The 15857-nt window shown below is 41.0% G+C and overlaps 1 pseudogene across 1 annotated transcript in view; it reads right to left on the bottom strand.

The window, feature by feature from the left end:
- Hmox2-ps1 (heme oxygenase (decycling) 2, pseudogene 1) overlaps nt 1-8960 on the bottom strand; it is a 30791-nt pseudogene extending 21831 nt beyond the window's left edge. The window contains 1 exon segment of the transcript NR_045198.1: nt 8815-8960. The product of NR_045198.1 is annotated as a heme oxygenase (decycling) 2, pseudogene 1 (transcript).
- Nucleotides 8961-15857: the final 6897 nt, after the last annotated feature.

The raw sequence follows: 15857 nt of genomic DNA on the forward strand, positions 1-15857 counted from the left end.
TTTCTCTGGTCTGAAAGTAGCTATTTTGAGCTTAACATTAGCACTGAGAAAAGTGAAGCTTAAAGAGCCCACATAAATATAACGTGTTGAGTATGTACAAGGTTATTACTATTAATGCTTTCAAGGCAACATTTGGCAAAAGAAGACCAATGTTGTGTTTTTACTGGGAATCAACACCTCTCTAAGTCTCGTTTTTCTTCAGTTATCTATAGCTCTTTGTGTAGGGTTAAGGCCTCTTAGGCTTTTCCACAGCCATTTTGGTATGTACATCGGTGACATCTTTGTTCAGTTGACACAATGACAAATAGGAAAAAAAAAGTTCAAGAATTTAAAGGAGAGAGTGGAGAAAAGGAAGGCATGTAGGAAGGGTAGGAGTGAAGAAACATAAGGGTGAAATTTGTGATTAAATTACTGTTTAATAATAAAGGTAACAGAAATTTACTTCTTCTAAAAGGATCTAGGGAATAAAAGTGAACATAAAACCAACAATGCAAATTTCTTGCTATGTTTACAATAGTTATACATTTTATTGTATGACAGTTTGAAAACCTTACCCTTCTATTTAAACTAAATAAGTTTAGTTGGATATACTTGGCACATGTCTTTAATCTCAGAACCTGGGATGCAGAGATAGGTGAGGCAAAACTCATCAAAAAATCAAGTTCCAGAAAAGCTAGAGAAATCCTGTTTCAAAATGCAAAGTATATATAAATAAATAATAAACAATAAATAAATATATAAATGCAAAGTATGTTATATATTATATTGTTAGATATAATTAGATGAGCCTCCAATGTGTTGTCTCATGATAATTGTCTAGGATATATGCAAGCTTAGACAATTTTTCCATCAATGAATAATTTAATGATAGTACCTTATATTCAATGGTCACTGAGTTCTAAGAAAAAATTGATATAAACTGACAAGCATTTTTCCAATGTAAGTATTCAAATACTTTGTTACATTAACTTTGAACTGTTTTTGAACATTACTGACAGACTACATTCAATTGTGTAACTATACAACTATAACTATAACTATATATATAAAGTTTATGGTTTCAACATACATTAATCGTAGAAATGAAAGGATCCATTAAATTTATATAAATATCTAATTTAGATTAATGAATATGAGAGAGTTTGGAAATATAAATGAAATTATTCTGGCTTTCAAACATTTTATACTGTGTTAAAGAGAAACATTTAGAAATAAGTAGTTCATGATAATGTCACTAATTTGGTTGAAATGACATCAGGTACAGTATCTCTAAAGAAATAGTTGAAAAGAAAACAGGCTTTAAGGATTTAAGTATCAGAACTGTTGAGAAGGAAAAGAAAATGGATGAGTGAAAGCAATGATACATGGGCCTGGAGAGTAAAAAGAGGGAAGATACTACAGATTCCCATAGGTTCATATAAGATTTAAATATACTTGACATAATATGTTATATTTAGATGTGTTCTATAGTAAAAAGGAATATTATAGTCCATATTTAAAAAATGTTCTTTAAGTTAGGATGTGAGTATGATTAGAAAGTTGTCCCCCATTAAAGGAATCTTAGAAAGGACTGAAAGAGCTTGAAGTGGCTTGAGACCCCTTATGAACAACAATGCCAAGCAACCAGAGCTTCCAGGGACTAAGCCACTACCTAAGGACTATACATGGACTGACCCTGGACTCTGACCTCATAGGTAGCAATGAATATCCTAGTAAGAGCACCAGTGGAAGGGGAAGCCCTTGGTCCTGCCAAGACTGAACCCCCAGTGAACTAGATTGTTGTGGGGAGGGCAGTAATGGGGGGAGGATGGGGAGGGGAACACCCATAGAGAAGGGGAGGGGGAGGGGCTAGGGGATGTTGGCCAGGAAACCAGGAAGGGGAATAACAATCAAAGTGTAAAGAAGAAATACTCAAGTTAATAAAGATGAAAAAAAAAGAAAGAAAGTTGTCGAGAAAGAATATAGGGCCCTTGGTAAGTAGAAACACAAGGAAGACAAAGTGGTGGATACTTCAGTTAGTTAACATGAATATATTAAGAAGCAAATGAGTCAATAATAATTCTCTCATATTAGCTTTGGTGTTGATGCCAGCCCTCTGTGCTCATGGTAGAAACACAGAATGAAACTAATCCTAACCAAACTTAAAACAACAAAAACTCAAGTTTAGAATGATGACACAGCTAATAAAATCTTGTTCAAACAGGAAGAATAATAACTGTAGTTTGGTGTTTGGACCACCGTTCTTTTGGGATTCCTAACAGTTGGAGTTGGGGATTGGTCTCTAATCTTTTGCCTGCTCTTCCAACCGTTTCACTCCTAATAGGTTGCCTCATCCTGCCCTGGTCTAGTTTGTGCCTAGACTTAATGTAACTTGTTATGCCATGTTCAATTCATAACCCTGGGAGGCCCGGCTATTATGTTTTTGAAGGAAAACGAAGGACAAGTGGATCTGGGGAAGAGGGGAGGTATGAAAAGAGGGTGATACCACAGTTAGGATGAAATGTATGAGGAAATAATAATGACCATGAGGAGGAGGAGGATGGAGGAAGAGGAGGAAGAGAAAGAAAGGAGAGGGGGAGGGGGAGGAGGGGGCGAGGAGGAGGAGGGGGAGAGGAGGAGGAGTAAGAGGAGGAGGGGGAAGAGGTGGGGGTGGTGGTGGTGGTAACAGTGTTAGATGCTGTAGTCACAGCACAGAGGGAAAAGTTAGGAGATCCCTGGGGAAAGCCGAAAAGCAATGCTGGTGGAAATGCAAGAACTCTCCATTTAGCAAGAGACCTTTCTTCTACAAATACAATCAGGTGCAGGCTGATGAACACATATCCTCACTAAACTGTGGCCACATCCATGCCAACATATTTACACATCTGCATTCATATCACGCATCTACGTGTGCAAAGATAAGAAAGAAAGAAAAAAAAGTTTCGAAGAACATGTAAATCGTTTCTTAATATCCCAGGACAATTTTATTAGAGAAAAGTAAAGTAAGAAAGGTGAAGAAAGAAAAGAAAGAAGGAAGGACGGAAAAAAAGGAAGGAAGGAAAGAAGGAAGGAAGGAAAGAAAGAAAGAATTAAAAGAAAGAAAGAAAGAAAGAAAGAAAGAAAGAAAGAATTAAAAGAAACAAAATGCCATAGAAATTATATTGTGTATCACACTAGCTGTCAACAGGTGGAGAACAAGTGAGAGAAAGAAAGGGCCACCCACTCATGTCAAAATTTGAAATCCAGGAATGTTCCTGTCTAAAGAAAGGATAGGGACAAAAAAATGGAGCAGAGACTGAAGGAAGGGCCATAGGGGGGCCACCCCACCTGGCGATTCATCCAGTCTGCAGACACCAACCCCCAACACTGTTCCTGTTGCCAAGAGGTACTTGTTGCCAGAGACCTGGTGTGGCTGCTCCCTAGGAGGTTCTTCCAGCACCAGGTTGGGGAGCTGAGGAAAGAACTGGAGGAGCCGAGGGGGACTGCAACCCCATAGGAAGAACAATGTCAACTGAACAGACCACCCAGAGTTTAGAGACTAGATCACCAACCTAGGAGTGTACACAGAGTTATTCATGGCTTCCGATACATACAGAGCAGATGATGGCCTTGTTTGGAATCAATGGGAGGGAGGCTTTTGGTCCTGTGGAGGTTTGATGCCCAGTGTAGAGAGATGCTGGAATGGTGGGGATGGAGTAGGTGGGTGGGTGGGGAAGCACTCTCATAAAGGGGCCAAGGGGAGTGGGAAAAGAGTGGATGGGATAGGGGTGTTGTGGAGGGGTAACTAGGAAGAGGGATATCACTTGAGATATAAGAAAATGGAATAATAAAAAATTTAATAAGAAAATAAAATAGCTACACCATTTGAATTATCTTCTTGGAAGTCTGCCACACAAAAGCAGGTGGCCACATGAGAGGCAAAATAGAAACTTAAGAAGTAGTAAGGAATCCCAATGTACTAGTGAAAACATAAATTCTGAGAAACATCTGGAAAATGAAAATAAAAATGGAAAGTAGCAAACTTCGTGGTCAGGAATGTAGGCCCAACCATACCTCATGGATGCTTGGCTCCAAGAATCTGAATTATAAGGGAAGAGGCTAGAGGGCAAGAATATATTGATTTTTATAAAAGGAGCATAATATAACTCTTTCACAACTAACTAAATAAAATTATGTGCCTCACGATTGAGTAGAGTACAGAATGCACATCTGAGTATATAATGACGAGAGCTAAAATAGCCAGGGCTAAAATGGCCATATCATTTACTGTATAGCCACTGTCCCCGTGTTCCAGAAAACTGAATTATTTTTGTTTATGATGATGGTAGCTTAAACATCTATGTGGCTAGTTAACTGAAAGAAAAGCCTATATAATTATGTGAAGTACATGATAGTTGGTGATGATATATGGTTGCTGCTGGTTTATCTTCTTATTTTTATTCTTATTTTATCTTCTTATTTTCACTGTTCTGATTTTCCCTTATGTGTCACAGCAGGTCTATTATAAAAGAGTGTGCCATGTTAGACCAACAGTATATTCCCTTCTTTTCCTTTCTCTGTTGCTTCATTTTCAAGAATGTTTGCTATGATCACATGTTATTTTGTTAAGGACCTTAGAATCATTCAGCTATAGATTCAGTGTATGGACGGTTGTAGAAAATAAGTTTACAGAAAATGTTATGCTATTGTTGGGGGAAAAAGCTTAATAATGCATTTCCAAGACCAACTGTGGAACATTTTGTTGATATCTATCACATCGGAAAATATCCATTGTCTGAGAACTTACAAAAGTTGTCTCCTAAACTGTCGTATTGGTGCAGGATGGTGAGTGTGAATTTATTTCCAATAGTGTTGTATGTGGAGACTAACAGATGTTTTTCCATTTCTCAATTTCTTATTTTAATTATTACACTACAGAGATCCTGTACATATAGTCTACTCCTCTGCCAATGAGTTCAAGTCTATCCCATGCCTTCTCATCCACTAGATTCATAATGTCATGTCTTATGCTGAAAGCTTCTCTCTATTAAAGGTGGAGTTGTGTGCAAGGTAAGAAATTAGAATTTAATTTTATTGTCTTACATGTAGCTAACCATTTTGATCCAACCCATTTGTTGAGTATGTCATCTACCCAGCTGAAAATAATTGCATAAAACATATAGAATGAGAATAACTCTTTAGTGATTACACACCCGACAGACTGTTGGTATCCAGAATACACAAATACTAAAGCAAAGCCAAACCTTAGAAAACAAACAGTTATAACTGGGGCATGGATCTAAATGCTAAGTTCTCAAAAGATGTTTCACATTCTTAGCCATCAGAGAAACAAAAATTAAAGCTACTTGAAGAATTCATCTTGCCTTAGTCAGGATGGCTAAAATCTAAAGGGCAAATTAATGCTGATTTGGATGCAGGCAAAGCAAAACAACTCTTCAGCAACAATAAGAGTACACATTGGTAAAGGTATCATGAAAATCCTTCCAGATGGTTCACAAACAGTTAAAACCACTCTAAAACATTATGCAATTATACCACTCTTGGATATTTACACAAAGGACTCCATAACTTACTGTGAAGAAACCTCGTCATCCATGTTCATGGCTGCTCTATTCATATTATTCAGCAAATAGAAACAAAAGCAGTATGTCCATCATGTGACCCATGTCTAGTGAAGATATGCTACTTCTACAGAATGGGATATTATTGTGTTGTTAAGTAAAACATAATTATATAGATCCATATTCCTGGAAGCAGTTATAATCAGGAAGTCAATCCACAAGGAAAATGTAACATATTTCTCTTGCTCTTTTACAGTAGCCTAAAGTCTTCAAGTAGGCATATTTCCTTTAGAATATCCATAGAAAAAGAGACACGTGCTCCACTATGTTCATCGCAGCCTTATTTATAATAGCCAGAAAATGGAAAGAACCCAGATGCCCTTCAACAGAGGAATGGATACAGAAAATGTGGTACATCTACACAATGGAATATTACTCAGCTATCAAAAACAACGAGTTTATGAAATTCGTAGGCAAATGGTTGGAACTGGAAAATATCATCCTGAGTGAGCTAACCCAATCACAGAAAGACATACATGGTATGCACTCATTGATAAGTGGCTATTAGCCCAAATGCTTGAATTACCCTAGATCCCTAGAACAAACGAAACTCAAGACGGATGATCAAAATGTGAATGCTTCACTCCTTCTTTAAATGAGGAAAAAGAATACCCTTGGCTGGGAAGGGAGAGGCAAAGATTAAAACAGAGACTGAAGGAACACCCATTCAGAGCCTGCCCCACAGGTGGCCCATACATATACAGCCACCCAATTGGACAAGATGGATGAAGCAAAGAAGTGCAGACCGACAGGAGCCGGATGTAGATCGCTCCTGAGAGACACAGCCAGAATACAGCAAATACAGAGGCGAATGCCAGCAGCAAACCACTGACCTGAGAATAGGTCCCCCGTTGAAGGAATCAGAGAAAGAACTGGAAGAGCTTGAAGGGGCTCGAGACCCCAAAAGTACAACAATGTCAAGCAACCAGAGCTTCCAGGGACTAAGCCACTACCTAAAGACTATACATGGACTGACCCTGGACTCTGACCCCATAGGTAGCAATGAATATCCTAGTAAGAGCACCAGTGGAAGGGAAAGCCCTGGGTCCTGCTAAGACTGAACCCCCAGTGAACTAGACTATGGGGGGAGGGCGGCAATGGGGGGAGGGTTGGGAGGGGGACACCCATAAAGAAGGGGAGGGGGGAGGGGGATGTTTGCCCGGAAACCGGGAAAGGGAATAACACTTGAAATGTATATAAGAAATACTCAAGGAGACCCCACCGCCTGGTCAGGTGGGCACACCTGAGGCTGCAGAGCAGAAGAGACCACCAACTCTGCTCACCCCTGCCCACATCCCTGGCCCAAGAGGAAACTGTATAAGGCCTCTGGGCTCCCGTAGGGGAGGGCCCAGGAGCGGCAGGACCCCTGCCAGAGACACCGCTGGACCCTGAAGGAAACAGACCGGATAAACAGTTCTCTGCACCCAAATCCCGTGGGAGGGAGAGCTAAACCTTCAGAGAGGCAGACAAGCCTGGGAAACCAGAAGAGACTGCTCCCTGCACACACATCTCGGACGCCAGAGGAAAAAGCCAAAGACCATCTGGAACCCTGGTACACTGAAGCTCCCGGAAGGGGCGGCACAGGTCTTCCTGGTTGCTGCCACTGCAGAGAGCCCCTGGGCAGCACCCCACGAGCGAACCTGAGCCTCGGGACCACAGGTAGTCCAAATTTTCTGCTGCAAGAAAGCTGCCTGGTGAGCTTGGGACACACGGAAGCAGAATTTCTCTAGGACCGGGCACGTTCTGTGTTTACCGGAATTCCCACACCCGCGGATCCCAGGCCCGCAGCAGCTCTCTGCTCCCAGACCCGGTGAGAGAGAGACCCAACCGCCTGGTCAGGTGGGCACTCCTGAGGCTAAAGAGCAGAAGAGACCACCAACACTGCTCACCCCTGCCCACATCCCTGGCCCAAGAGGAAACTGTATAAGGCCTCTGGGCTCCCGTGGGGAAGGGCCCAGGAGCGGCAGGACCCCTGCCAGAGACACTGCGTGACCCTGAAGGAAACAGACCGGATAAACAGTTCTCTGCACCCAAATCCCGTGGGAGGGAGAGCTAAACCTTCAGAGAGGCAGACAAGCCTGGGAAACCAGAAGAGACTGCTCCCTGCACACACATCTCGGATACCAGAGGAAAAAGCCAAAGACCATATGGAACCATGGTGCACTGAAGCTCCCGGAAGGGGCGGCACAGGTCTTCCTGGTTGCTGCCACTGCAGAGAGCCCCTGGGCAGCACCCCACGAGCGAACCTGAGCCTCGGGACCACAGGTAAGACCAAATTTTCTGCTGCAAGAAAGCTGCCTGGTGAGCTTGGGACACACGGAAGCAGAATTTCTCTAGGACCAGGCCAGTTCTGTGTTTACCGGAAGTCCCACACCCGCGGATCCCGGCCCGCAGCAGCTCTCTGCTCCCAGACACGGTGAGAGAGAGACCCAACCGCCTGGTCAGGTGGGCACTCCTGAGGCTGCAGAGCAGAAGAGACCACCAACACTGCTCACCCCTGCCCACATCCCTGGCCCAAGAGGAAACTGTATAAGGTCTCTGGGCTCCCGTGGGGGAGGGCCCAGGAGCGGCAGGACCCCTGCCAGAGACACCGCCAGACCCTGAAGGAAACAGACCGGATAAACAGTTCTCTGCACCCAAATCCTGTGGGAGGGAGAGCTAAACCTTCAGAGAGGCAGACAAGCCTGGGAAACCAGAAGAGACTGCTCCCTGCACACACATCTCGGACGCCAGAGGAAAAAGCCAAAGACCATCTGGAACCCTGGTGTACTGAAGCTCCCGGAAGGGGCGGCACAGGTCTTCCTGGTTGCTGCCGCTGCAGAGAGCCCCTGGGCAGCACCCCACGAGCAAACCTGAGCCTCGGGACCACAGGTAAGACCAAATTTTCTGCTGCAAGAAAGCTGCCTGGTGAACTCAAGACACAGGCCCACAGGAACAGCTGAAGACCTGTAGAGAGGAAAAACTACACACCCGAAAGCAGAACACTCTGTCCCCATAACTGACTGAAAGAGAGGAAAACAGGTCTACAGCACTCCTGACACACAGGCTTATAGTACAGTCTAGCCACTGTCAGAAATAGCAGAACAAAGTAACACTAGAGATAATCTGATGGCCAGAGGCAAGCGCAGGAACCCAAGCAACAGAAACCAAGACTACATGCCATCATCGGAGCCCAATTCTCCCACCAAAACAAACATGGAATATCCAAACACACCAGAAAAGCAAGATCTAGTTTCAAAATCATATTTGATCATGATGCTGGAGGACTTCAAGAAAGACATGAACACACTTAGGGAAGCACAGGAAAACATTAATAAACAAGTAAAAGCCTACAGAGAGGAATCGCAAAAATCCCTGAAAGAATTCCAGGAAAACACAATCAAACAGTTGAAGGAATTAAAAATGGAAATAGAAGCAATCAAGAAAGAACACATGGAAACAACCCTGGATATAGAAAACCAAAAGAAGAGACAAGGAGCTGTAGATACAAGCTTCACCAACAGAAATCAAGAGATGGAAGAGAGAATCTCAGGAGCAGAAGATTCCATAGAAATCATTGACTCAACTGTCAAAGATAATGTAAAGCGGAAAAAGCTACTGGTCCAAAACATACAGGAAATCCAGGACTCAATGAGAAGATCAAACCTAAGGATAATAGGTATAGAAGAGAGTGAAGACTCCCAGCTCAAAGGACCAGTAAATATCTTCAACAAAATCATAGAAGAAAACTTCCCTAACCTAAAAAAAGAGATACCCATAGACGTACAAGAAGCCTACAGAACTCCAAATAGATTGGACCAGAAAAGAAACACCTCCCGTCTTATAATTGTCAAAACACCAAACGCACAAAATAAAGAAAGAATATTAAAAGCAATAAGGGAAAAAGGTCAAGTAACATATAAAGGGAGACCTATCAGAATCACACCAGACTTCTCGCCAGAAACTATGAAGGCCAGAAGATCCTGGACTGATGTTATACAGACCCTAAGAGAACACAAATGCCAGCCCAGGTTACTGTATCTAGCAAAACTCTCAATTAACATTGATGGAGAAACCAAGATATTCCATGACAAAACCAAATTTACACAATATCTTTCTACAAATCCAGCACTACAAAGGATAATAAATGGTAAAGCCCAACATAAGGAGGCAAGCTATACCCTAGAAGAAGCAAGAAACTAATCGTCTTGGCAACAAAACAAAGAGAATGAAAGCACACAAACATAACCTCACATCCAAATATGAATATAACGGGAAGCAATAATCACTATTCCTTAATATCTCTCAATATCAATGGCCTCAACTCCCCAATAAAAAGACATAGATTAACAAACTGGATACGCAACGAGGACCCTGCATTCTGCTGCCTACAGGAAACACACCTCAGAGACAAAGACAGACACTACCTCAGAGTGAAAGGCTGGAAAACAACTTTCCAAGCAAATGGTCAGAAAAAGCAAGCTGGAGTAGCCATTCTAATATCAAATAAAATCAATTTCCAACTAAAAGTCATCAAAAAAGATAAGGAAGGACACTTCATATTCATCAAAGGAAAAATCAACCAAGATGAACTCTCAATCCTAAATATCTATGCCCCAAATACAAGGGCACCTACATACGTAAAAGAAACCTTACTAAAGCTCAAAACACACATTGCACCTCACACAATAATAGTGGGAGATTACAACACCCCACTCTCATCAATGGACAGATCATGGAAACAGAAATTAAACAGTGATGTAGACAGACAAAGAGAAGTCATGAGCCAAATGGACTTAACGGATATTTATAGAACATTCTATCATAAAGCAAAAGGATATACCTTCTTCTCAGCTCCTCATGGTACTTTCTCCAAAATTGACCATATAATTGGTCAAAAAACGGGCCTCAACAGGTACAGAAAGATAGAAATAATCCCATGCGTGCTATCGGACTACCATGGCCTAAAACTGGTCTTCAATAACAATAAGGGAAGAATGCCCACATATACGTGGAAATTGAACAATGCTCTACTCAATGATAACCTGGTCAAGGAAGAAATAAAGAAAGAAATCAAAAACTTTTTAGAATTTAATGAAAATGAAGATACAACATACTCAAACTTATGGGACACAATGAAAGCTGTGCTAAGAGGAAAACTCATAGCGCTGAGTGCCTGCAGAAAGAAACAGGAAAGAGCATATGTCAGCAGCTTGACAGCACACCTAAAAGCTCTAGAACAAAAAGAAGCAAATACACCAAGGAGGAGTAGAAGGCAGGAAATAATCAAACTCAGAGCTGAAATCAACCAAGTAGAAACAAAAAGGACCATAGAAAGAATCAACAGAACCAAAAGTTGGTTCTTTGAGAAAATCAACAAGATAGATAAACCCTTAGCCAGAATAACGAGAGGACACAGAGAGTGTGTCCAAATTAACAAAATCAGAAATGAAAAGGGAGACATAACTACAGATTCAGAGGAAATTCAAAAAATCATCAGATCTTACTATAAAAACCTATATTCAACAAAACTTGAAAATCTTCAGGAAATGGACAATTTCGTAGACAGATACCAGGTATCGAAGTTAAATCAGGAACAGATAAACCAGTTAAACAACCCCATAACTCCTAAGGAAATAGAAGCAGTCATTAAAGGTCTCCCAACCAAAAAGAGCCCAGGTCCAGACGGGTTTAGTGCAGAATTCTATCAAACCTTCATAGAAGACCTCATACCAATATTATCCAAACTCTTCCACAAAATTGAAACAGATGGAGCCCTACCGAATTCCTTCTACGAAGCCACAATTACTCTTATACCTAAACCACACAAAGACACAACAAAGAAAGAGAACTTCAGACCAATTTCCCTTATGAATATCGACGCAAAAATACTCAATAAAATTCTGGCAAACCGAATTCAAGAGCACATCAAAACAATCATCCACCATGATCAAGTAGGCTTCATCCCAGGCATGCAGGCATGGTTTAATATACGGAAAACCATCAACGTGATCCATTATATAAACAAACTGAAAGAACAGAACCACATGATCATTTCATTAGATGCTGAGAAAGCATTTGACAAAATTCAACACCCCTTCATGATAAAAGTCTTGGAAAGAATAGGAATTCAAGGCCCATACCTAAACATAGTAAAAGCCATATACAGCAAACCAGTTGCTAACATTAAACTAAATGGAGAGAAACTTGAAGCAATCCCACTAAAATCAGGGACTAGACAAGGCTGCCCACTCTCTCCCTACTTATTCAATATAGTTCTTGAAGTTCTAGCCAGAGCAATCAGACAACAAAAGGAGATCAAAGGGATACAGATCGGAAAAGAAGAGGTCAAAATATCACTATTTGCAGATGACATGATAGTATATTTAAGTGATCCTAAAAGTTCCACCAGAGAACTACTAAAGCTGATAAACAACTTCAGCAAATTGGCTGGGTATAAATTTAACTCAAATAAATCAGTTGCCTTCCTCTATACAAAAGAGAAACAAGCCGAGAAAGAAATTAGGGAAACGACACCCTTCATAATAGACCCAAATAATATAAAGTACCTCGGTGTGACTTTAACCAAGCAAGTAAAAGATCTGTACAATAAGAACTTCAAGACACTGAGGAAAGAAATTGAAGAAGACCTCAGAAGATGGAAAGATCTCCCATGCTCATGGATTGGCAGGATTAATATAGTAAAAATGGCCATTTTACCAAAAGCAATCTACAGATTCAATGCAATCCCCATGAAAATACCAATCCAATTCTTCAAAGAGTTAGACAGAACAATTTGCAAATTCATCTGGAATAACAAAAAACCCAGGATAGCTAAAGCTATCCTCAACAATAAAAGGACTTCAGGGGGAATCACTATCCCTGAACTCAAGCAGTATTACAGAGCAATAGTGATAAAAACTGCATGGTATTGGTACAGAGACAGACAGATAGACCAATGGAATAAAATTGAAGACCCAGAAATGAACCCACACACCTATGGTCACTTGATTTTTGACAAAGGAGCCAAAACCATCCAATGGAAAAAAGATAGCATTTTCAGCAAATGGTGCTGGTTCAACTGGAGGGCAACATGTAGAAGAATGCAGATCGATCCATGCCTATCACCCTGTACAAAGCTTAAGTCCAAGTGGATCAAGGACCTCCACATCAAACCAGACACACTCAAACTAATAGAAGAAAAACTAGGGAAGCATCTGGAACACATGGGCACTGGAAAAAATTTCCTGAACAAAACACCAATGGCTTATGCTCTAAGATCAAGAATCGACAAATGGGATCTCATAAAACTGCAAAGCTTCTGTAAGGCAAAGGACACTGTGGTTAGGACAAAACGGCAACCAACAGATTGGGAAAAGATCTTTACCAATCCTACAACAGATAGAGGCCTTATATCCAAAATATACAAAGAACTCAAGAAGTTAGACCGCAGGGAAACAAATAACCCTATTAAAAAATGGGGTTCAGAGCTAAACAAAGAATTCACAGCTGAGGAATGCCGAATGGCTGAGAAACACCTAAAGAAATGTTCAACATCTTTAGTCATAAGGGAAATGCAAATCAAAACAACCCTGAGATTTCACCTCACACCAGTGCGATTGGCTAAGATCAAAAACTCAGGTGACAGCAGATGCTGGCGAGGATGTGGAGAAAGAGGAACACTCCTCCATTGTTGGTGGGATTGCAGACTGGTAAAACCATTCTGGAAATTAGTCTGGAGGTTCCTCAGAAAATTGGACATTGAACTGCCTGAGGCTCCAGCTATACCTCTCTTGGGCATATACCCAAAAGATGCCTCAACATATAAAAGAGACACGTGCTCCACTATGTTCATCGCAGCCTTATTTATAATAGCCAGAAAATGGAAAGAACCCAGATGCCCTTCAACAGAGGAATGGATACAGAAAATGTGGTACATCTACACAATGGAATATTACTCAGCTATCAAAAACAACGAGTTTATGAAATTCGTAGGCAAATGGTTGGAACTGGAAAATATCATCCTGAGTGAGCTAACCCAATCACAGAAAGACATACATGGTATGCACTCATTGATAAGTGGCTATTAGCCCAAATGCTTGAATTACCCTAGATCCCTAGAACAAAGGAAACTCAAGACGGATGATCAAAATGTGAATGCTTCACTCCTTCTCTAAATGAGGAAAAAGAATACCCTTGGCAGGGAAGGGAGAGGCAAAGATTAAAACAGAGACTGAAGGAACACCCATTCAGAGCCTGCCCCACATGTGGCCCATACATATACAGCCACCCAATTAGACAAGATGGATGAAGCAAAGAAGTGCAGACCGACAGGAGCCGGATGTAGATCGCTCCTGAGAGACACAGCCAGAATACAGCAAATACAGAGGCGAATGCCAGCAGCAAACCACTGAACTGAGAATAGGTCCCCTATTGAAGGAATCAGAGAAAGAACTGGAAGAGCTTGAACGGGCTCGAGACCCCAAAAGTACAACAATGCCAAGCAACCAGAGCTTCCAGGGACTAAGCCACTACCTAAAGACTATACATGGACTGACCCTGGACTCTGACCCCATAGGTAGCAATGAATATCCTAGTAAGAGCACCAGTGGAAGGGGAAGCCCTGGGTCCTGCTAAGACTGAACCCCCAGTGAACTAGTCTATGGGGGGAGGGCGGCAATGGGGGGAGGGTTGGGAAGGGAACACCCATAAGGAAGGGGAGGGGGGAGGGGGATGTTTGCCCGGAAACCGGGAAAGGGAATAACACTCGAAATGTATATAAGAAATACTTAAGTTAATAAAAAAAAATAAAAAAAAAGAAATACTCAAGTTAATAAAAAAATAAATAAAAAAAAAAGAATATCCATAGAGGTTAGGACATTAGAATGAGGCCATGATGCTGGGGTTTCAAGAAAATGGAAATAGAACACAGTGTTATAAATAGTTAAAGGGTAATAAAAGCACAGTTAGTATTTTTAATGTTGTTATTGGAGTTTTAGGTCATATATACTTTCATTACAAGAAATTGATTATGCTCTCGGATGTTTTAAGAACTAAACACAATGACTTTATTGTTGAAGAAACCACATACTTGAATGAAAACAACGTGGGAAAAAATTGCTACTCAAGTGGGGAGGCTCATCCCCTTGTGTAGCTTGCATCGTGCTGGATATATTTTGCATGTTTCAAGAACCGACAAATAAGCATTCTTAATTAATAATGAGTGTTGAGAAATACAGTAACTATCTGGTAATACATGGTCACCAGTGCAATAGTGTCATCAGTGCCATGGATTTAGCCAGTCACTTTCTGATTGGATCTAACATCTGTTTCCCAAGTTGAAGGTCAAATCTTGCACTGCTACAGGAACCAACAACTTGTGGCTATATAGGAAAAAGGTGCTAGCTGAAAGAATACCAGTATTGTCCTTGTAAATGGGCATAGTATGAAACTAACTCCTAATGACTTCCCTTTGTACACAGAGATTGCTGTGTCTCTCAAAGTTCACCTTAGGAGAAAAGCATTGTTAAGCACTAGGTATCAATTAACATAGTGATATTCAGTGGTCAAGGTAAAGATAATAAGGACTGGTGGAAGGCTAATTTCTAAATGTAACATGATATCACATCTCACCTTACCCTCAAGAGTTATTGCTGAAGAAGAAACACACGGAATGTTAGAGCCAGACACAGTAGATATTGTTTACAAGGAAGCAGAGATTTCTGGTCACAGCAGGGAAATAGCACAAATGGTCTCACAATTCTTTAGAGTAGCCTTAAAGCCTTCAGAGGTTTAGGACAGACAAAATTCAAGTATGAAGAAAGGAGTTGTACATGCAGCCTATTCATAGCAATGGAGCTGTTGCTGATTGAAACCTTCTGGAAGACAGTCAGTTTTCTTTACAGGTTTTGCTTTGGTAGGTCACCCATGCTTCAGGAAAAGGACGTCTGAGGATATGGGCAGCACAAACTGGGATTGATGGATTTTTGAAATGAAAAATGAGTACAGAAAGTTAGATGGAAAGGGAACCTGGGTTGATCTGGGAGGAGATGGTGAATCAGATCAAAATACGTTCTACAAAATTTTCAAAGATTAAAAGTAACTTTAAAAGAGTTTGATGTAAATGAATCTAAAATTGATCTGGAAAAACAAGAGAAAAATCCATGAGTTTTTACTTTTTCTCCAGTGAACTTTGTGAATAAACACTGTTGTGATTTATCAGCATGTAGTTACATCACAATCTGCATCCTGTTTAATTTCTATCATTTATCCTTTAAG

This window comes from Rattus norvegicus, chromosome 2 (assembly GCF_021556685.1).
Source record: "Rattus norvegicus strain SHRSP/BbbUtx chromosome 2, alternate assembly SHRSP_T2T, whole genome shotgun sequence".
Lineage (NCBI taxonomy): Eukaryota > Metazoa > Chordata > Mammalia > Rodentia > Muridae > Rattus > Rattus norvegicus.